Here is a 22,982-nt window from a genome sequence, read left to right on the forward strand (position 1 = left end):
AATCATGAGGCCTAGGAAATCTTTTTAATTGAGAGCTGAGATCCTCATGATTCGCATGTGATTCTAGGAGCTGGGGCTCTAAAGAAATAACGGTAATTAAGTTTTTAATAGAATGTTTTAAGACCCTTGATTTACAAAACCTATTTAACTCCTAAGTAATAATTATGGAGTCACTGGTTACAACTCCATAGTTAAGGTTGAGTTCCATTTTTCCTTAAATCAGGAATTCATCCTCTTTGTTTTATAAGGAAAATGTAATGTATCCTTCTTAGATAAATAGTCCTTACTCTTTCAGTACAGAATTAATTTTTTGAGAATGTACAAGAAAATCCATCAATTAGTTTGAGTTAAGAAATTCAGCATCTATAGCAGTTTTTACTTGGTTCCAAATGAGCTTAACAATTAAATAATAGAGACTCTTCAGACTTTCCAGGTAGTTAAAATTAAATGAAGTCCTTTGAATAAACTATATTTGAAGAAATTAGGCTGAAATTAAGCTAAGATATTAATGATTGTGATATCTAATTCTCTAGGTTACAGACAGGCTCAGGTAACACTTAAATGCAGACATTGTGACATCAGAGGTAGCCCAAACAATTGCCATCTTTCCTACATGTGCATGTACAGTTGTGTTGGTTGTGGTGATTCTGAGAGAGAGATTTGACACATGAGTGAAGAGTTCTCATTGGTAGATGATTTGGCCTAGCTGTCACTGCTTTATAAAGATTCTGTGGCTGCATAATAGCTTGGGCATCAGTGTTTCAAAGGCTCCCTGTGGCACTGCTGTCATGGCTCTGCTGTTCATTGATGCAACACAACCAGGAGAACTGAGGAAGAATCACAAGGGGAGCCCTTCACATAGTTACAGTCCCACTAACACAGCTCTCTAAACTAATGAGTCAATTACGTACCAGATTCAGCTATCTGTTTCAGCTGCTCTTGCAATTCAAAGCAGCTGTAAACCCATCTTAAGTGGACAGTGGGCTCTGGCTACCTTGTGCTGCTCTAATATACCAGTGACTCTACCCTTAAAAGTTATTTATAAAAATAGATTGAAGATGGAGAATCCATGTCATCAAATTGTTAGATATAATGCATGGTGATGTTATTTTGGGGGTTCAGAATTGTTTCGTATTTGTAGATGTCATTTTTATTAATTTTTAAAAACTAAGGTCATTCCTAGACAAAAAACTATGTGAAGATGTAGTTAAGTTTGAGAGGACATACCACTGACTTATGGAAAGAAATAAACTGCTTAGGTTCCCAAAATAACCTTAACTCTGCCTTGTAGGGACATTATGCAATAAACATACAATTGTTTTATATCTTGCAGTCCCAGATTAGATAAAACTGATTTTAACACTATTTGAGTTTTTTTCATATTTCCCCTTCTCCTCCTCCCCCATTCCCTCATGTGGCATCACTAGATTTTTTTTAAGGAATATTATTAGAATACAAAATGGTAAAGATATTAAACTGGAAAAGGTTTATGCCTATGGTAAACATATATCCCTAAAGATATCCCAACAAGAAATGAGTTCTGTTTAATTCACAGTAATTATTTTATTTCAGTTTATTTTAAGCACTCCTGTCTGTAGTTCCATAATCCTAGAATATCTACCACACAACTGAAATTTAAAATCAAAAAGCATAAATATATTGATTATAAAATAATTTTGGTTAGGAAAATTAATTTTTTCAGCCTCAGAAGGATCAGTTCTTGGCAATTCCATTGGAAGTGGGCTGTGTTGGGATTTTTGAAGACTCAAAATGTCTCTCCAACAGGGTTTTATAGTGTTGTGTAACAATGGACAAGTTACTTCCTCCATCTGTTCCTCTGTTTCGCACCCCATCCTTTCTGTCGTGTATTTAAATTGTAAGCTCTTCAGGACAAGGACTGTTTCATACTACTTGTTTGAACAGGGCCTAACACCACGCAGCCCCAGTCTTGGTTGTGACCTCAAGACCATTACTATAAAATACAAAATAAAGATCTGTTGCTTGGTCTTCATCTGTCTGAGGTGTCACATACTGTTTATCTTATGAATTAGATGCTATGTTAAATTATTCCTTTTCACTGAGAACTATAGGAGGAAAAAACAAATTCACATAGCTTAAGATATCCCCTTTTAATACAGTATAATTTTTTTGACAGTAGGTGGAGGTAGGGGCTGCCTGAAACAGACTGACTGCTTTTTAAGCAGGCACATCCCAGCCTAGTATGAGTCATCAGTAACACTGGCGAAAGGAACCCATCTTAGGGTTTTGTATTTCCACTTATCACTGTACTATTTGAGAGTGACTCCCAGTTCCCTGATTTAATCAACAAACCATGCTCCTTTCTCTTTTGATCTAGTGGCATTCCATGGAGTTCATATCCTTTGAGACTTTTCACTCCTATATGACATCCTGATACATGCATCTGCAAAACACATACAAAGAAAAAACAAAGAGAGAAAATAATGTAAAATGATACATTGTGTAATATAATCTTAGTCATGGCTGCTTTATGGGCAAAAATAGCCCTCCAAATGATTGAAATAACTTTTTTTTTTCACTGAACTTTTGGTATCAACTAAGCATTTTCTTCACGTAAGGTGAAAATCCTCGTGAAGAAGCCTATAAAACAGGCGAGCATTACTTGGAAGAGGAATTTTGGAGGGCATAGTGGCAGATCCTGTGTTTGGAAGTACAGAAACTTGGCAAATTGTGTTTCATGCTTCTGGTTGTTCTTTGTGAAGGTCATGTGGCTAGGCTGTAGGCCCCTGAGGGGACAGGTCTGTTTGTAGTGTTTCAGTAAGGTGTTGTATCAATCAGGCAAGGTACTAACAAGCTTCAACAGGACTTTATTTTTACAGTGGAAACCTCTTTACCAAGCTGCTGCTGCACACTCTGTAACTCTCACTCTGCCTCCTCAACTCCTCCCCACTCCTTCCTGTTTCCTGTCCTTTCAGACTCCCAACAGCCAGTGCTCCCAGTTCTAATCATTACAAGCAACATCTAAACACCACATTCCCTCCTCTCTTAAGAAACTCTCAATTAAAATAAACGTTGTTCTAACCACAGGAACAAATAGGAAACAAAACGCTATATTATTGTCAGAAATATTACACTGAAAACACTGTAGATAGTACATAACATAGTCTCTAGTCCAGACAGGTGGTCGTCTGGGTCTGACAGGCTCTCTCTCAAGCCCTGGTTCCAGTGCAATGTCTTCTTGTGCTGGTTCTACGGTGGTCATCCACTGCAGACTGGGTGTTGGCATAATCTCCTCTTGGTGCATAGGCAGGTGCAAGATAAGAAAAATTCCATACCTGCCCATGAGAAAGTCAATAGGTGTAAGGTCCCTTCTTCTCTATGATTTTAAGAGGATCTGTGAATTTATGGTCCCCTTTGCATAAGATTCCAGGTTTTCATATTATAACGAAGGAATCACACTCAAACTTTGGTTCCTTAGCACCCCACTGCTTGTCTGTGAAAACTTTATACTTTGCTTGGTTCTGTTTATCTGTTTTTCTCACATCATCCTCATTTGGGGCATCACGTCATGCCTTTAACAATCCAGCAATGTTCAGTTTAGTATTCATCTGTTTCCCATGCAGTAACTCTGCGGGTGATCTTTGCGTTGTGGCATGTCGTGTACCCCAGTGTATTTGCAAGAAATCAGTAGTGAAGGGTATCCACAATCGCCCTTCCAGTTTCGCTGTTTGCAAACTCTATTTCAAACTTCTGTTAAACTGTTCAATTTCCCCATTGGCTTGAGGGTAATATAGGGATGACCCTTCTGTGTAAAATGTTCCTCTCTGCTAGGAAGATTTCAAACTCCAGGGAAGTAAATTGACTACCATTATCAGAAACCAGTTCTTTGGGGTTACCTTCCCTGCTAAAAACTGAAGAGAGGAACTTAATTACTGTAGCAGAAGAGATTTGCGATGTAAACGCTACCGCAGGCCATTTACTGAAATAGTCTATTAAAGCGATGGCATAACGACAGTCAATTGAAGCAGTATCAAAGGGTCCTACAATGTCAACCGCCACTTTTTCCCATGCAGATTCAGGAAGAGAAACAGGCTGTAATGGAGGGGTACATGTCACTGCTGTCTTATCATGCATTTGGCACGTGACATAAGATTTTATGAGTGCTTCAGTTTGAGAGTCCATCCTGGTCACCAATACAGATCCCGTAGTCGTTGTTTGGTTCTGACAATTCCTTGATGAGTATCGTGTGCCAGGTGTATGAGTTTTGTCTGTAATTCCTGTGGAACAAGTAGCCAGTATGGACTTCGTAGCACCCAGCTGTCGAGCAAAGAAAGTTCATCCCGAACTCCAAAATAAGGCAGCAAAACTGGGTCAAGGTTTTTAGGGTTACTGAGCCATCTCTTTGTTAAAAGTTCCCGTAGTTTTTGTTGAATTGGACATGCTGAACAAGCAGCTTGAAATTGTTTTCTTGTAACTGCAGTAAGAGTGCTTGTAATAAACGCAACTACTACATCCTCATCCTCCGGTATACCATCTGGTGAAGGCAAAGGCAGGTGAGAAAGGCAATCAACTTCCACATTTTTGTTTTCAGCCTTATATTCCAGGTCGTAATTGAAAGAGTAGTCTTGCAGACCATCTAGAAATATGATATCCTGTTCTTCCCAGTCCTATCATGGTGAGCAACATCATCAAAGGGCTGTGGTCTGTGCGCAACTTGAACGTGTCACCCCACAGGGAAGTTCTCCCCATTTTTCAGTAGCCCAGACACAAGCAAGTGCTTCTCTTTCGACTGTAGAATATTTTCTCTCCGCATTACTCAGTGTCCTTGAAGAAAATGCAACAGTCCTCCTGAAGTTGTGTGAGGACAGCCCCAAGTCTATAATCAGAAGCATCAATAGTTACAATTGTGGGCAATGCAGGACTGAATAGTGCAAGTACTGGACTATGTACAATCAGGTCTTTCACTGTTTCAAAACTAGTTTGTGCATCCATCGTCCACACTAAGGTTGAACTTCTCCGTAGTAACTGTCATAAAAGTTCAATGACAGAAGCATAATTGGGACTGAATTTTGCATACAGGGAGATAAGACCCAAAAAGGAACATAAGGTTTGCAAATCTGTTGGAGGAGGAGCATTTGAAATTGGCAGGTTTTAGTACAGCCTGTGAAATTGTATGCCCCAGAAAGGAGAGTTCGGTTTGTCTAAATTTGCATTTGGACCTTCTGAGCTTGAGGCCTGCTTTGCTGATGCAGTTAAGTACAGACTGCAGGTTACTGTCATGCTCCTCAGTAGTATTTCCAAACATGATAATATCATCCAAATAGCACCGAACTCCATGTTGATTCTTCAGAATCAATGACATCATTTCTGGAAGGCACTTGGGGCTGATGTGAGACCGTAGGAAACACGTTTAAAATGAAATAGTCCCTCGTGTAATAAATGCTGTGAGGTCTCTGCTGTCTTCATGCAACATAACCTGGTGGTATGTGCTCTGCAAATCAAGAATAGAAAACATCTTTGCTCTACGGAGTTCCGCAAATACTTCTTCTGTGTGAGGAAGAGGATGGCTGTTAATCACAACAGCTTTATTTGGCTCCCTTAAGTTCACACAAAGGCGAATGCCTCCACCCTTCTTCTGCATCACTACTACAGGTGAAACCCATTCCAAGGAGTTAATCTCTTCAATAATATCATTTTGAACAAGTTTTCTAAGTTCCTCTGAAACAGCTTCCCTGACTGAACGTCGTAAGTGCTGTAATTTCTGTTGTACAGGCATCACATTATTCCGCCTTTTAACTTTATACAGAAACCCATAAGCACAGCTGAGTTTCTCCTCAACCTTGTGTTGGGTCCCAGCTGAAACTGGTGTGTGTACTGCAAGAGTGCTTTGCTGAGGAAGATTAATTCATCCATTATCTACTCTGAGATTTAAAGCAGCCAATAAATCTCTGCCAAGAATAGGAGTGCCTTTGTGAACAATGTAGAACTCAGCAATCACCAAAAGTAACTATTCCTGGCAGGCAGCCATGTACTGGAATATGGCTTTTCAAATAGCACATCAACTGAAGTTTGGATTCAGTAAGAGGCATATCTTTAAAGTAATGCAAATAAATGGAATCAGGTAGTGTAGATACTGCTGAGCCAGTGTCCAACATTAGCTGAATAGAGTGTGCTTTGCCTGAGGGTATGGCGGAAATGTTTACAGTGCACTTTATCTGTTCTGGAAAATGTGCAGTAGTGATTGTGTCCACACTCAGCACAGTAACATCTGGTATTGTAACTGCATGCACCTGTTGATGGAACTGGCTACTGTGACATACTTTAGCAAAATGCCCAATCTTTTTGCAATGATTGCAGTGAGCTACTTTTGCTGGACATCTGTGTAGCTTGCAAGGTGTTGTGGGGATCCACAGCAAAAGCATGCTTTTACTGCATTTTGCATTTGCTGATTCAGTGGCTTTTTATTCATTTTCCTCTTGCAATTGTTTGTCTGCAGCGATAGTGAACTTTTCTGCAAAGGAGTCACAGCCTGGACTGTGCCTCCTATATCTTTGCTCATTATTTTGGCTTCAGCTGTAGCTGACTCAATCTGAGTAGCAGTGGTGGTTGCTTTTTCTAGTGTAAGTTGTGGTTCTAGAAGTAAGTGTTCTCTTCCATGAAGCATGGTGGTTTTCTCAATGACCTGGTCTCTAATCATCTCAAATGCCATATTTCCAAAGTCACAAGTTACAATCAGACTCCTCAAAGAAGCAATATACTGCATTATAGTCTTCCCTGGTTTCTGCTCACGCTGGCGAAATCTGTAGCGATTAGCTACTACATTCACTTTTGGCACAAAAAAGTTCTTTAATGCAGTGAGAGCAGTCTCATATTTATCATCTGCAAGGGGAAAAGTGTAAAATATATGCTGTCTTTCTGCTCCAAGGCAGTGGATTAGCAGAGCACGCTTTCTTACTTCAGATATCTCTGTAGTACTGATTGCAAGCAGATAAGTCTCAAATGTATGGAACCAGACAGTAAAAGCAATTGGAGGCTCACCTGGGCTTTGCGGAAAGGGTGCAGGTGGGTTCAGAGGCAGAAGATCTGTCCTCATCGCCAAAATATTGTATCAATCAGGCAAGGTACTAACAAATTTCAACAGGACTTATTTTTACAGTGGGAACCTCTTAACCGAGCTGCTACTGCACACTCTGTAACTCTCACTCCGCCTCCTCAACTCCTCCCCCCTCCTTCCTGTTTCCTGTCCTTTCAGACTCCCAACAGCCAGTGCTCCTAGTTCTAATCATTACAAGCACATCTAAACACCACATAAGGCCACCATGGCTCTGAGACCAGGTCTGGTGTTTGAAGTCTCTGAGCACATGGTTAATCCCTCCCTATTAACAAGGGGATTGAGCTGAGCTTGAGGCTTAGTATTTGTTAGCTGCCAGGTGAGCTCCTGAATTGATGCATAGGAGCTGCAAATGGGGTTTTCTGAGGGAGTTGGCAGAAGGGACCATGGTGCCTTATTTTAGGTCTTGTCCTACACCAAGCACTGGATACGAATGACAAGAAACAAACTTCTTTGACCTACTTTAGATGTTCAATATTTTCCTTTCTACCCAAAGATATAAGAAAGTTCTGGTGCACAAAATGCTAATTGGTAGCCAGTCTGAAGAAGAGGATACACAGTACTTAAAGAATACCTGGTCAAAAGGGGTCACAGAACCAGCAAATACAATTTCTGCAATTCCAGCTGGGTTACTAATCAGAGTTCTTTTGAGACCTGCTTGCAGGACAAGTGAGTGGGGAAGGAAGGCGGACAGAATTGATGAAAGCCTGGTGGGAGCAAGAATTGATGTGAAGGAGGGAGTCAGGCAGATGTGATGTCACTTTCATTTCTGTAGAAAGTGAATGGTCCCTCAGATCACTTTAAGCACTGAAGTTACATGCTGTGAAAGCACAAGTTTCAGCACCTCAGTATACAGCATCCAAGGAAACAAAGACTTCTTAGACAATCACATTTTGAAATCAATGCCACTAATGCTACAAAGGGATGGGAGAACCAGAGAGAGTAGAAACTGAAGAACTGGACTGGCAATTTGTGACCAAGACGGAAGACAGAGCCAGGAGGCATGCAATCTGGCTAGAAGGATCAAATTATCAGATACTGAGCAAGTCAACTACCAGTTGGCACCAGTCTCTGGGGAAACAGAACAGAAAGCTATGGGCAACATACCTGATGAACATCTTGTGGTATGAAGCAAGCAGCTACCAAGACAGGTTCTTCTTCGAGTGATTGCTCATATCCATTCCAGTTAGGTGTGCGCGCCGTGCATGCACGTTTGCCGGAAACTTTTTACCTTAGCAACTCCAGTGGGCCGGCAGGTCGCCCCCTAGAGTGGTGCCACTATGGCACTCGATATATACCCCTGCCGGCCCGCCCGCTCCTCAGTTCCTTCTTACCGCCGTGTCGGTTGCTGGAACTGTGGAGTGCGGCTTGTTGTCCTCCACGTCCCTAGCTCTCCTTTGTATACTGTTAGTAGTTGTAGTTGTAAATAGTTTCAAACACAGTTTAAAGTAGTATAGTAGTTAGTTGTCTATTGTATATAGTTATAGAACTTATTCGCAGGTTGGGCCGTTGCCCTTCCCGGCGCCTGGCACCGGGCTCATGCCTGGTTCGCCGGGCTTCAAGCAGTGCTCGGCATGCAAGAAGCCGATGCCAACTAGCGATCCCCACGACGCATGCCTGAAGTGCCTGGGGGAATCGCACATCATCGAGAAGTGTCGTATCTGCAAGGCCTTTAAGCCTCGCACAAAGAAGGAGAGAGATCAAAGACTCCCCACTCTCCTAATGGAAGCGGCACTGACTCCGGTACCGGCAGCGCAACCGGCCACCTCTACTCCGGCACCGGACCGTGCCGGCACCGGCAAGACTCCCCGGCACTGTCCATCCCCGGTACCGGGACCCGATCCAAGACCCTTGACGTCTGCAACACCATCTCGGCAGGCTCGAGTGGAGCGCCCGGCACCTACCTTGGCCGCGGCACCGCCTGCAGGGCTGCTGTCGACTCTGGGCCTGGAAGGTCCGTCGAGTCCAGCCCCTCCTAGCTCCCCCTTGAGATCAGGGGTCGAGCTGTTAGTCCCATCTACGCTGGAGACCTTCGCCTCGGCACGGGACTTGATAGCGCTCACTGAGCCATCCCAGCTTCAACCCCCGGTACCCCCGGTGCGGGTGACCTCCAGAGGCAAGCCAATGTTGAGAGTGCCATCTCCGGAGTCCAGGCACCGATCGCCCCGGAGACGTGAGCGCTCGCGCTCTTGGTGCCGCTCGCAGTCCCGGCACCGTTCTCCTCGGCGGTATCAGTCACACTCGCAGCGCCGGTTAACATCTGCACGGTCTCGGTCTGGCTCCTCTTACCACCGGCACCGAGACTCTAGGAGCCGTTCGCCTCGGCGCTCAGCTCCCCAGTCAACCTCCCGGCACCGAGCCGGTGGTAGGTCCCGGTCCCGGTCGACCTCCTGGCACCACGTTGGGGGCAAGTCCCGGTCCCCAGTGCCATCCCGGCACCGCGCTGAACGCAGATCGCGATCCCGCTCTCGGCACCGACCTTGAGGCAGATCCCGATCCGGATCCCGGCACCGACTACCACACCGATCCCGGTCCCGATCCCGGCACCGGTGCGACTCACGGTACCAATCCTCGGCACCGAGAAGATCGTCAGCGTCGGCGCACAGAGAGGTCTATCAGCCTAGCTCGGCGCCTCCATGGCCTTCGAGGGAACCATCCGTGTCCTCTCAGGCGGAGAGCGCCTATACGCTGGGGCAGGACAGACATGCGGCCCTGTTTCAGGACCCTCTACCTCAAGACCGAGGGCCTCAGCAGTGGGGGTTTTGGACCCCCTGGGCGTACCGCTAAGCCCAGGGTCCACAACATATTACTCCCCGCCCTGCGGTGGAACGCAGGCCACCAGAGGCAACGGTGTCTCGCCCCCCTCCCTCCCCAGAAGCCGAGGACAGGTCCAGCCACCAGGAGCCAGAGCTCCCTCCAGAGCCGGAGGTGCAGCCCCAGACAGAACCCCCTGTGGACGCTGTGCTGCCAGGGGTCTCCTCGTCGTCTTCCCCTGATGAGGTGGTGGCAGGTACGTCATCCTCCAGCCCTCCCCCTCTAGATCTTAGGGCACATCAGGACCTCCTCAGGCGCGTGGCGCAAAACCTGGACATACAAGCAGAGGAGGTCTCTGAGGTCGAGGACCCGGTGGTGAGCATCCTTTCCGCCGATGCTCCCACCAGAGTGGCCCTACCCTTCATCAGGACTATTCAGGCCAACGCAACCACTATCTGGCAGTCACCGGCCTCCATCCCTCCAACCGCTCGAGGCGTGGAAAGAAAGTACATGCCCCCTCCAAGGGCTATGAGTACTTGCACGTTCACCCGACACCCTGCTCCCTTGTGGTCCAGTCGGTGAACGATAGGGAGCGCCATGGTCAAGAGGCCCCGGCGCCCAAGTCTAAGGAGGCGAGGCGGATGGACCTCCTAGGCCGTAAGGTCTATTCAGCGGGGGCACTACAGCTCAGGGTCTCAAACCAGCAGGCCCTCCTTAGCCACTACTCTTTTAACTCCTGGGTAGCGGCGGGCAAATTTAAAGAGCTGTTACCGCAGGGCGCACGTCAGGAATTTACCACCATTCTTGACAAGGGCAAAAAGGTCGCAAGGACCTCGCTGCAAGCCTCCTTAGATGCTGCGGACTCGGCCGCTCGGACCCTTGCCTCAGGGGTTATGATGCGCCACATTTCCTGGCTCCAGCTCTCTGGCCTTCCGCCAGAGCTCCAGCATACCATCAAGGACCTCCCCTTCGAAGGCCAGGGCCTTTTTTCCGATAAGACAGACCCCAGACTAAAGAACCTTAAAGACAATCGAGTCATCATACGGTCTTTGGGGATGCATACACCTGCGACGCAGCGCAGGCCCTTCCAGCAGCAGAACCAGCAGCAGCAACGTCGGCCGTATCCTCAGTTCCGCCCGTGGCAGGACCTTAATAGGCGCCGCGGCAGGAACAGTAGGCGCAGACAATCGGGTGGCCAAGCGGGTCAAAACCAGAGCTCCTCCAAGGCCCCACCCGGACCCAAGCCTTCATTTTGAAGGTACGCCCGAGGGCGCAGTACCAGTTTCCCCTTCGGATCCTTCCCCGCAGTTTTCCAACCATCTTTCGTTTTTCCTCCAGGTGTGGACCCAAATAACATCGGACCGTTGGGTCTTGCGCACGGTACAGGCCGGTTACCGCCTGCAGTTTTCATCACCCCCCCATTCCCACCCCCCACCCTTGTCCCTCTTCAGGGACCCCTCTCACGAAGAATTCCTCCGTCAGGAGGTACAGACGCTTCTCGACAAGGGAGCCATAGAGGAGGTTCCAGAGAGCGAGAATGGCAAGGGGTTTTATTCCCGCTACCTTCTGACCCCCTAGTCCAAGGGGGGCCTCAGGCCTATCCTCGACCTGCGAGAACTCAACAAGTATATGGTGAAGTTGAAGTTCCGCATGGTATCCCTTGGGACCATCATCCCATCGCTGGATCCTGGAGACTGGTACGCCGCCCTCGACATACAGAACACTTACTTCCATATCGCCATATTTCCACAGCACAGGCGTTTCCTTCGCTTTGTGGTCAACCGCCAACATTATCAATTTGCGGTCCTCCCATTTGGCCTCTCTACGGATCCGAGGGTGTTCACGAAATGCATGGCAGTCGTCGTCGCATATCTTCGGCGCGGCCGCATTCACGTGTTCCCCTCCCTCGACTACTGGGTGGTCCGGGGCATATCGGAGCTGCAGGTCCGCGACCACGTCCGCAGGATCAGCAGCCTCTTTGTTGCCCTAGGCCTCGTGGTCAACGTGGACAAGTCTACTCTACTCCCCACGCAGAGGATAGAGTTCATCGGGGCCGTTCTGGACTCTACCCTGGCCAGGGCCTTGCTACCCTTGCCCAGGTTCCAGTCGCTATCGGCCATCATTCTGCGCTTGCAGGCGGCCCCGCTGACTTCTGTAAGAACATGTCTGGCCCTCCTGGGCCATATGGCAGCCTGTACATTCATGACAGCGTATGCTCAACTCCGCATGAGGCCTCTTCAATCTTGGCTCATCGCGCAGTACCGGCCGGCCAGACATTCGTTGGGCACAGTTGTCACCATCCCCCAAGGGGTACTGGACTCCCTCCGGTGGTGGCTGGACCAGTCCGTAGTCTGTGCAGGGCTCCCGTTCCATCCGCCCCAAACCTCGGCATCCCTGACGACGGACGCCTCAGATCTGGGCTGGGGGGCGCACAGCGGCGCTCGGAGGACTCAAGGCCTGTGGTCCCCTCAGGAGCTGGACCTCCACATCAACGTTCGGGAGTTGAGAGCGGTCCGTCTTGCTTGTCAAGCGTTCGTCCATCACCTTCAAGGTCGTTGTGTTGCGGTGTTCACCGACAACATGACGACCATGTTCTATATCAACAAGTAGGGCGGCACCAGGTCCTCTCCCCTATGTCACGAGGCGATGCGGCTCTGGGAATTTTGTATAGCCCATGCCTTTCACCTTTTGGCCTCCTATCTCCCGGGAGTACGAAACACTCTAGCGGATCGATTGAGCAGATCCTTCTGCTCACACGAGTGGTCCCTCCGCCCGGACGTCGCCCTCTCACTCTTCCAGAGTTGGGGTCGTCCCCGGATGGACCTCTTCGCGTCCAGGGAGAACAGGAAATGCCAGACATTCTGCTCCTTTCAGGATCGGGAGCCCGGGTCAATAGCGGATGCCTTCCTTATCACATGGGCCACCCATCTGTTTTACACGTTCCCTCCCTTTCCACTGGTACACAAGGTCCTCCTCAAGGTGCGCACGGACAGAGCTCGCGTGATTCTGATAGCTCCAGCGTGGGCCAGGCAACATTGGTACCCCATGTTGCTGGACTTCTCAGTAGCCAACCCAGTTGCCCTGCCCCTTCATTTGGACCTGATCACCCATGACCACGGCAGGCTCTGTCACCCGGACCTTCGGTCTCTGCACCTTACGGCATGGCTCCTGCGTGGTTGACTGGCTCCGAGTTACGCTGCTCTACCCTGGTTCGGGAGGTTCTCCTGGGCAGTAGGAAGCCTTCCACCAGGGCTGCCTACTCAGCTAAGTGGAAGCGTTTCTCCTGTTGGTGTTCGGAGAAGGGTTTTCTCCCTACGGAGGTTCCCATCGCCACTATTCTGGACTACATCTAGTCCCTCAAGGCCCAGGGTCTGGCGATATCGTCCCTTCGCGTTCACCTAGCGGCTATCTCCACGTTTCATCCCGGAGGGGACGGCCGTTCTGTCTTCTCCCACCCTATGGTGGCGAGATTCCTGAAGGGGCTGGAACATCTCTATCCACAGATCTGCCCTCCTGCCCCTTCATGGGATCTCAACCTGGTTCTAACTCGGCTCATGGGCCCTCCATTTGAGCCGTTAGCGACTTGCTCCCTGCTCTACCTCTCCTGGAAGACCACCTTCTTAGTGGCCATCATCTCAGCTAGACAGGTGTCGGAACTCCGGGCCCTCACGGTAGATCCCCCGTATACGGTCTTCCATAAAGACAAGGTGCAGCTGAGGCCACACCCTGCCTTTCTACCTAAGGTGGTCTCAGCTTTTCACATTAACCAGGAGATCTTCCTCCCTGTCTTTTTCCCAAAGCCCCATTCGTCCCGCAGGGAGCAACAACTCCACTCGCTAGATGTCCGTCAGGCGCTAGCGTTTTATGTGGACAGGATCAAACCGTTCCGCAAGTCCCCCCAGCTCTTCGTGGCGGTAGCGGACCGGGTCAAGGGACTACCGATTTCCTCGCAGAGGATATCTTCCTGGGTAACCTCCTGTATCAGGACCTGTTATGACTTGGCCCACATTCCTGCGGGCCATGTGACTGCACACTCTACCAGGGCACAGGCGTCATAGCTGGCTTTCCTTGCCCGCATGCCGATCCAAGACATTTGTAGGGCGGCGACCTGGTCATCGGTCCACACATTCGCTTCCCATTACACCCTGGTCCAGCAGTCCAGAGATGACGCGGCCTTTGGCTCTGCAGTGCGCCATGCCGCAACTTCTCACTCCTACCCCACCGCCTAGGTAAGGCTTGGGATTCACCTAACTGGAATGGATATGAGCAATCACTCGAAGAAGAAAAGACGGTTACTCACCTTTGTAACTGTTGTTCTTCGAGATGTGTTGCTCATATCCATTCCACACCCGCCCTCCTTCCCCACTGTCGGAGTAGCCGGCAAGAAGGAACTGAGGAGCGGGCGGGCCGGAAGAGGTATATATCGAGTGCCATAGTGGCGCCACTCTAGGGCGCGACCTGCCGGCCCACTGGAGTTGCTAGGGTAAAAAGTTTCCGGCAAACGTGTACGCGCGACGCGCACACCTAACTGGAATGGATATGAGCAACACATCTCGAAGAACAACAGTTACAAAGGTGAGTAACCGTCTTTTCTTCAACCTTCCAAGGAAGGCCAACAATTGGCATCAGCAACTTCACATTAAGAAACATGGACAGAGAATTCAGCAACTGGCACAAGAACAACAGTCTCTCTGAATGGATGGGATTATGAAAATATCTGGCCGGTTTCCACAGGTCATGATACGCATTGGAACCAATGACTCAGCATCACCTGGACCTACAGAGAGAATAGAAGACTTCAGATATTTTGAAAGGGAGCTGAAGAATAGGAAATTCCAAGTGATCCTCTCTGAGATCCTTCTGGTCCCATAAGCAGGAGAAGGGAGAAAATACTGTAAATGAACCCTTGCCTGTGCCACTGGTGTGAAGTTGAAAATTTTGGTTTTGTGGAACATTGAGTTGCATCCAGGTGGGAGTTGGGGATGTTCAAATGGGAGGCTTGCATCTCACTGGTATAGCGGTAAACTTCTCAGTGGAGACTAAGTGGAGCAGCCAAGAGGGAGTCTAACAATGCAGGGGAGGGTGCATGTCACAAACAAATTGAACTGATCTGACAATGAATGTGAAGAGAAGAAATTATTCATGCACTTATATACTAATACTAGAAGTCTGGGTAACAAGCAAGAGAAATTGGAGATTCTTATTGATTAGAAGAAACTTAATATAATGGACATTACTAAAACCTAGTGTGACAATTTGCATGATTGGAATATTTAGAACACTGGTTATAACCTGTTCAGGAAGGATAGAGCCAGGTAGAAGAGGTCAGGAGTGGAACACAATTATCTGTTTTAGAGTTCTGGATAACTCAGACCCATAGGATCTTGAATGCACATGAATCAATGTGCTAACTAACAAAGCCCAGAAGGGAGTACTGGTTGGGAGCATCTGTTACAGACCACCAAATCAAATGAGAGAATAGGATGAACTACCTGGAAAGGAAGAAAATTTGTTTTGTTATTAGGGATTTCATTTTGGGAGACACATACAGTAGGTCTCATGCAACCAGCAGTAAAACATCATTAGAGTTTCTAAAAATTATAGATGCTTTTCTAACACAGGAGGTATTGCAGTCAACACAATGAAATTCTATTTTGGACCTCATTGTGAAAAAAGGTGAATTAATCACTGGACCAGTGATTGTGAACTGATTCATGGGCAAACAGAGGAAAGTGCGGACCAGTAATATACATACTTGGTCCTTAAAAAGGACAGTTGGGGTTGTGGTGTGGGTAGCCTGGCCTATTTGTTAGCGTTGGGCATGGACCAAGGAATCAGGGCAGAAAGCCAAGAGATAAGAGTCAAGTGACAAATTGGAGGGCTGGACCAAGAGATAGGTGTCAGGAGGCAGACAGAGCCTGGGTATCAGGAGGTCAGGATCAGGTGACAGTACCACAGGGCAGGAACCAGAAGGCAGCTATCAAGAGTCAGGCTAGGTCAGGATCAGAATGCAGAAACAAGTAAACCCCAGTGTTGCTGTCTATGACAGGGTGGAGCCCAGTTATTTAGATAGTTTCCTGTTTCCTCTTCTGGCTGAAATAGAGCTGTGGCCCGAGGAGGAGACTTGGAGCTCTCCCAGTCAGAGCACAGGGGCGAGGCTTGTGTTCCAGTTGGGCTTCCTGGGCCATGGCCCAGCTCCTATCTGTGAACTGCCAGCTGGAGGATTGGAGTGTGATAACGTCTTCTTCGAGTGCTTGCTCATATCCATTCCAATTAGGTGTGCGCGCGCCGTGTGCACGTTCGTCGGAGACTTTTTACCCTAGCAACACTCGGTGGGCCAGCAGCTCGCCCAGTATGGCGCCTGATATATACCCCTGCTGGCCCGCCCGCTCCTCAGTTCCTTCTTACCACCCGTCGGTCGTTGGAACTGGGTAGCACGGCTACCTGTTCTCCACCTCCCTAGCGTTTCACTCCTGTGTAGTATCGTGTATATAGTTCTTTTATTGTAGTTATAGTTAGTGTTAAAATTAGTAGTTTATAGTTCTGTATATAGTTATAGAGGATCGGGGGTTCGCCCCTTTTCCTCCCCCCGGTACCGGGGCTCATGCCCGGTTCACCGGGCTTCAAATCTTGTGTGGCCTGTCATCGGCCGATGCCCACAGGAGATCCGCACAACTCCTGTCTGAGGTGCCTAGGCGAGTCCCACCTTGCGGACAAGTGCCGGATCTGCAAGGCGTTTAAGCCCTGGACAAAGAAAGAGCGGGACAGTCGCTTAAAGCAGCTCTTGATGGAGGCAGCGCTGACTCCCCCATCGTCGGCACCGACTCCGGCACCAGGACCAAGTGTTTCCTCCGCTCCGGACCGCCCGGCACCGGCAAAGGCTTCGCTTCCCCGCCCTTCACCGGCCCAACACCCCAGCCGGCACCGCTCCCTCTCTCCGAGGAGCAAGAAGCACAGGACTCCTGCGGCACCTACAACTGCACCGCAGTCGGAGCGTGCTTCCAAACCGGACCGCGCGGCACCGAGCACCGCCGCACCGTCGATTCCAGCTCCTCAGGAGCCATTGAGTCCGGTGCCTCTCAGCTCTCCAGCACGACCTGCGGTTGAGCTCGTCGCGCCCTCTACACCGGAGACCTTCTCTGTGGCACGCGACCTCATCGCTCTCACAGAGCCCGAACTGCCCCAACCCCCAATGCGGGTTACTCAGTCGATGGGCAAGCCCATCATGGTGCGCCCACGTTCGCCGGGCACTACCGAGCACCGTCAGTCCCGCTCCAGATCGAGGGACTACTCTCAGCGTCATCGCTCAAGATCCCGGCACCGCTCGCAGTCCTGGTACCATTCCCTGCAGCACCAGTCGTACTCGCGGCACCGCTCGAGATCCCGGTCGCCGTCGTACTACTCCCGGCACCGGTCCAGATCGCGGCACCAACGCTCCTACCGCAGCCGTTCCCGGCACGACAGCACACGGCACCAGTCGACCTCCTGGCACCGAGCTGGTAGCAGGTCCCGGTCCCGATCGAGATACCGCCACGACTCCCGGTACCGCTCACTGGCACCGCGCAGAGGCGAAATCTATGGGCGCAGAGGCCTGGCACAGTCATCGTCAACTCCTCCGTGGCCTTCACGTCACTCGTCCGCCTCTCCACACGTGGACAGCGCCTCCTACGAGGGTTCTGATGCGCAGGCCCACCTGGAACATGGACCACCGCAATGGTCCTTTTGGACGCCCTGGGCCTACCACCAAGCCCAGGGCGAACCATTGGGCCCAGCACGCTCCAGCCATTCGGAGCACCGTGCACCAGAGGCCACAGTCAGCCGGCCTCCCCCCTCGGGTACGGAGGAAGACCCTGCGCATCCCCTGGCACAGCAGGATGTCCCAGAGACGGAGGTCCCTCAGAACGAGGCTTCCATACAAGAGCCACTCCTCCCTGGGTTATCTTCTTCCTCTTCCCCAGATGAGGCGGTAGCGGGCACATCATCATCGGGGCCCCTGCCGATTGATCTCCGGGCACATCAGGACCTTCTGCGGCACGTTGCCCAAAATATAAACCTTCCTGTAGAGGAAGTTCCTGAAGTGGAGGACCCGGTGGTCAGCATACTTTCTGCAGAAGCGCCGACCAGGCTGGCCCTCCCTTTCATCAAGTCCATCCAAGCAAAGGCGGACACCATATGGCAGTCTCCGGCCTCCATTCCACCCACAGCCCGTGGAGTGGAAAGAAAATATATGGTGCCATCCAAGGGGTATGAGTACCTCTACGTACACCCCGCCCCCTGCTCGTTGGTGGTACAATCAGTCAACGAGCGGGAGCGCCACGGCCAGCAAGCTCCTGCGCCAAAATCCAGAGAAGCCAGGCGCATGGACTTTCTAGGCCGCAAGATTTACTCAGCTCCGTGTGGCGAACCAGCAGGCCCTCTTGAGCCGATACAGCTACAACACCTGGGAGGCTGTCGGCAAGTTCACTGAATTAGTTCCCCAGGACTCACACCAGGAATTTTCAGCTCTCCTGGAAGAAGGGAAGAGGGTCGCCAGTACCACACTACAAGCGTCCTTAGATGCCGCAGATTCGGCAGCCAGAACGCTGGCATCTGGTGTAGCCATGCGTCGAATATTGTGGCTTCAGGCTTCCGGACTACCGCCTGAGTTGCAGTATACGATCCAAGACCTGCCATTCGACGGGCAGGGTCTTTTCTCTGAAAAAACAGATCCCAGGCTACAGAGTTTGAAGGATAACCGGGTTATCATGCGGTCACTGGGAATGCACACACCCCAGACTCAGAGACGGCCATTCTGCCCACAAACTCAGCGCCCTTACCCCCCGCCTCGACCCAGGCAGGAATTTACCCGGAGACAAGGCTGCCCGAACCGCAGACGTCAGTCGGCTCCTCAAGGGGGTAACAATTCTGGGTCCGCCAAACCACCGCAGGGACCCAAAGCAAACTTTTCAGGGTGCGCCCGAGAGCAGTATACCAATCCCCTCCCTGGATCCTTTTCATTTTCTCAACCCCCTCCACCCCTTCCTGCCGGCGTGGTCCCAACTGACCTCGGATCGTTGGGTCCTGCTCACGGTGGAGTTTGGATACCGTCTTCAGTTTATTTCTCCACCCCGCTCCCATCCTCCCTCCTCGTCCCTCTTCAGGGACCCCTCTCACGAGCAACTTATCATCCAGGAGGTTCGCAAGCTCCTATTCATCGGAGCTATAGAGGAGGTGCCGAAGGAGTTAAGGGCCAAGGGCTTTTATTCCCGGTATTTCTTAATCCCCAAGTCAAAAGGGGGCCTCTGACCCATCCTGGACCTGCGAGGACTGAACAAATTCATCAAAAAGTTCAAGTTCCGCATGGTATCCTTAGGAACCATCATTCCTTCCCTGGATCCCGGAGATTGGTACGCCGCTCTCGACATGAAGGACGCATACTTCCACATTGCAATTTTTCCTCCGCACAGGAGGTATCTGCACTTTGTTGTAAATCAGGATCACTACCAATTTACTGTCCTCCCCTTTGGTCTTTCCTCGGCCCCTCGGGTATTCACCAAATGTATGGCGGTCGTCGCTGCTTCCCTGTGCCGTCGTCGTATTCACGTCTTCCCTTACTTCGACGACTGGCTTATCCGAGGCACTTCGGAGGCGCAGGTGATCGGCCATGTCGCCATCATCAGGGAGCTGTTTGTGAGTCTAGGCTTGACCATCAACCCAGGCAAGTCCACTCTGGTGCCTACACAGAGGATAGAGTTCATCGGGGCAATGCTGGACTCCAACCTTGCAACAGCCAGTTTACCCCTGCACCGGTTCCAAGCCATAGTTTCCCTGGTCAAAGGTCTACAAGCCTTTCCGACCACTTCTGCTCGGATTTGCCTCGCTCTCCTGGGACACATGGCCGCAGGCACCTTCATCACGAGGCATGCAAGACTGCGCATGCGCCCGCTGGAGACCTGGCTCGCGTTGGTCTATCGGCCAGGCAGGGACGCCATAGACACAATCATAAGGATTCCACCGAATGTTCTGGGCTCCCTCGGCTGGTGGACGACGTCCTCCCAAGTGTATGCAGGCCTGCCATTTCACACCCCCCAGCCCTCCGTGTCCCTGACAATGGACACGTCATCGCTGGGCTGGGGTGCCCACCTGGGGACTCTGCGCACACAGGGTCTCTGGTCACCAAGGGAGCTAACGCTCCACATCAATGTGCGCGAGCTGCGGGCAGTCCGATTGGCATGCCAAACGCTTCAACGCCATTTACACGGCCGTTGTGTTGCGGTGTTCACAGACAACACAACGGCCATGTATTACATCAACAAGCAGGGCGGGACTCGGTCCTCCCTGCTGTGTCAGGAAGCAATACGCCTGTGGGACTTTTGTATAGCCCACTCTATACATCTAGTGGCCTCCTTTCTCCCGGGAGTACGGAACACCCTCACGGAACACCTGAGCAGGTCCTTTCTATCTCACGAATGGTCCATCCGTCCGGATGTCCTTTATTCGATTTTCCGGAGGTGGGGGTTTCCCCGTATAGACCTGTTCGCCTCCAGATCAAACAGGAAATGCCAGGTGTTCTGCTCTCTACAGGGTTGCTCCCCAGGCTCCCTGTCGGACGCGTTCCTGATCCCGTGGACGAGACGTCTTTGTTACGCCTTTCTACCCTTTCCTCTCGTCCACCGAGTCCTGATCAAGATCCGGAGAGACAGAGCCCGCCTCATCCTGATCGCTCCAGCTTGGCCGCGGCAGCCCTGGTACACCATGCTGCTCGACCTGTCCCTGGCAGACCCAATTCCCCTGCCTCTTTGGCCGGATCTGATCACGCAAGACTTCGGCAGGATGCGCCATCCGGACCTACAGTCCCTCCATCTGACTGCATGGCTCCTGGCTTGTTAAGTCAGTCGGAGTTGTGCTGTTCCGCAGCAGTACAACAAGCGTTGCTGGGCAGCAGGAAGCCTTCCATGCGTTCAACCTACCTCGCGAAATGGAAGCGCTTCTGCCACTGGTGCAACCAGCACGGCCATTCTCCACATTCCATAGTAGTTCCCACTATTCTGGACTACATGTGGTCTTTCAAGCAGCAGGGATTGGCGATCTCCTCTCTACGGGTACATCTCACGGCTATATCCACCTTCCATCCAGGTGAAGCTGGCAAGTCAGTTTTTCCCCACCCTATGGTATCAAGATTCCTCAAGGGCTTGGAGCGACTATACCTTCAGGTCAAATGGCCTACCACTACTTGGGACCTGAACCTTGTCTTGACCAGGCTCATGGCGCCCCCCTTCGAACCTTTAGCCACATGCTCGCTGCTGTACCTGTCCTGGAAAGTGGCCTTCCTAGTCGCTATCACCTCGGCTAGACGTGTCTCGGAGCTTCGGGCACTGACTGTGGATCCTCCATATACTGTATTCCATAAGGACAAGGTACAACTGCAACCACACCCGGCGTTCCTCCCTAAGGTCGTCTCCGCCTTTCATGTTAACCAGGACATCTTCCTGCCAGTCTTGCCCAAAGCCGCATTCCTCCAGACGAGAGCAACAGCTCCATTCTTTAGATGTCCGAAGGGCTCTCGCTTTCTACATTGAGAGGACCAAACCCTTCCGCCGTTCACCTCAATTGTTTGTGGCAGTGGCGGAACGCATGAAGGGCATGGCAATCTCCTCCCAGCGTATCGTATCCTGGGTGACATCCTGCATTCGGACATGTTACGACTTGGCCCATGTTCCGATGGGTCCTCTTACCGCCCATTCCACCCAGGCTCAAGCTTCATCTGCCGCCTTTTTGGCCCATGTCCTCATACAGGAAATCTGCCGCGCGGCCACCTGGTCTTCCGTACACACCTTCGCATCACACTACGCACTGGTCCAGCAGGCTAGAGACGATGCCGCCTTCGGCGCAGCAGTTTTACATTCCGCAACGTCTCGCTCCGACCCCACCGCCTAGGTAAGGCTTGGGAATCACCTAATTGGAATGGATATGAGCAAGCACTCGAAGAAGAAAAGACGGTTACTCACCTTTGTAACTGTTGTTCTTCAAGATGTGTTGCTCATATCCATTCCACACCCGCCCTCCTTCCCCACTGTCGGAGTAGCCGGCAAGAAGGAACTGAGGAGCGGGCGGGCCAGCAGGGGTATATATCAGGCGCCATACCGGCGCCACTCCAGAGGGTGACCTGCCGGCCCACTGAGTGTTGCTAGAGTAAAAAGTCTCCGACGAACGTGCACGCGGCACGCGCACACCTAACTGGAATGGATATGAGCAACACATCTCGAAGAACAACAGTTACAAAGGTGAGTAACCGTCTTTTCCGTGACCCCCACATGTTCAGGCTCATGGCCAGCAGGGCCTGACAGACCCACAGATTGGTAGTGTGGTAAATAATGATGCATGCGGGACAGTCATACAGAGCCATCTGGATTGCTTGGTAAGCTGGGTGTGTTCAAACAAAAAGTGTTGTACATCTAGGAACAAAGAATGCAGGCCATACATCCAAAATGGAGAACAGTGGTAGGGATGTAATAGTGGGAAGAAACACTCAACCTGAGTTCCCAGTGCAATACTTGGATGTATAAATTGAGGAATAGTGAGCAGGATTAGGGAAGTGACTTTTGCCTCTGTATATGTCATTGATTAAACCAATACTAGAATCCTGTGTCCAGTTCTGATGTCCACATTTTTAAAGGATGTTGAAAAATTGGAGAGAGTGCAGAATAGAGCTGCAAAAATGATTTGAAGGCTGGAGAAAATGCCTTTCAGTGGGAGGCTTAAAAAACTTAATCTACTTAGCTTATCAAAAAGAAGTTTTAGTAGTGACTTGTTTACATTGGATAAGTGCCTTCATAGGAAGAAAATACCAGGTTCTAAATGGCTTTTTAATTTAGCAGAGAAAGATATAAGAAGCACTAATGACTGGAAGCTGACACTAGACAAATTCAAATTAGAAATTAGGCACAATTTTTTTAACAGTGGGGGTGATTAACCACTCAGACACACAGCTAAGAGAATTGGTGAGGTCTCCAAATCTTGATATCTTCAAATCAAAACTCGATGCTTTTCAGGAAGATATGCTTTAACTAAATACAAGTTATGCTTTAGTGAAATAGAAGTAAGATATTGGGCTCAACACAGGGGTAACTGGGTGAAATTTAAAAACTTGTGATATACA

General features: G+C 50.1%; 1 protein-coding gene across 14 annotated transcripts in view; it reads left to right on the forward strand.

Annotated features, from left to right (window-relative positions):
- Positions 1 to 22,982, forward strand: part of CADPS2 (calcium dependent secretion activator 2) — a 591,588-nt gene that overhangs the window by 447,654 nt on the left and 120,952 nt on the right. The window lies entirely within an intron of this gene.

This window comes from Gopherus flavomarginatus, chromosome 1 (assembly GCF_025201925.1).
Source record: "Gopherus flavomarginatus isolate rGopFla2 chromosome 1, rGopFla2.mat.asm, whole genome shotgun sequence".
NCBI classification, from domain to species: Eukaryota; Metazoa; Chordata; order Testudines; family Testudinidae; genus Gopherus; species Gopherus flavomarginatus.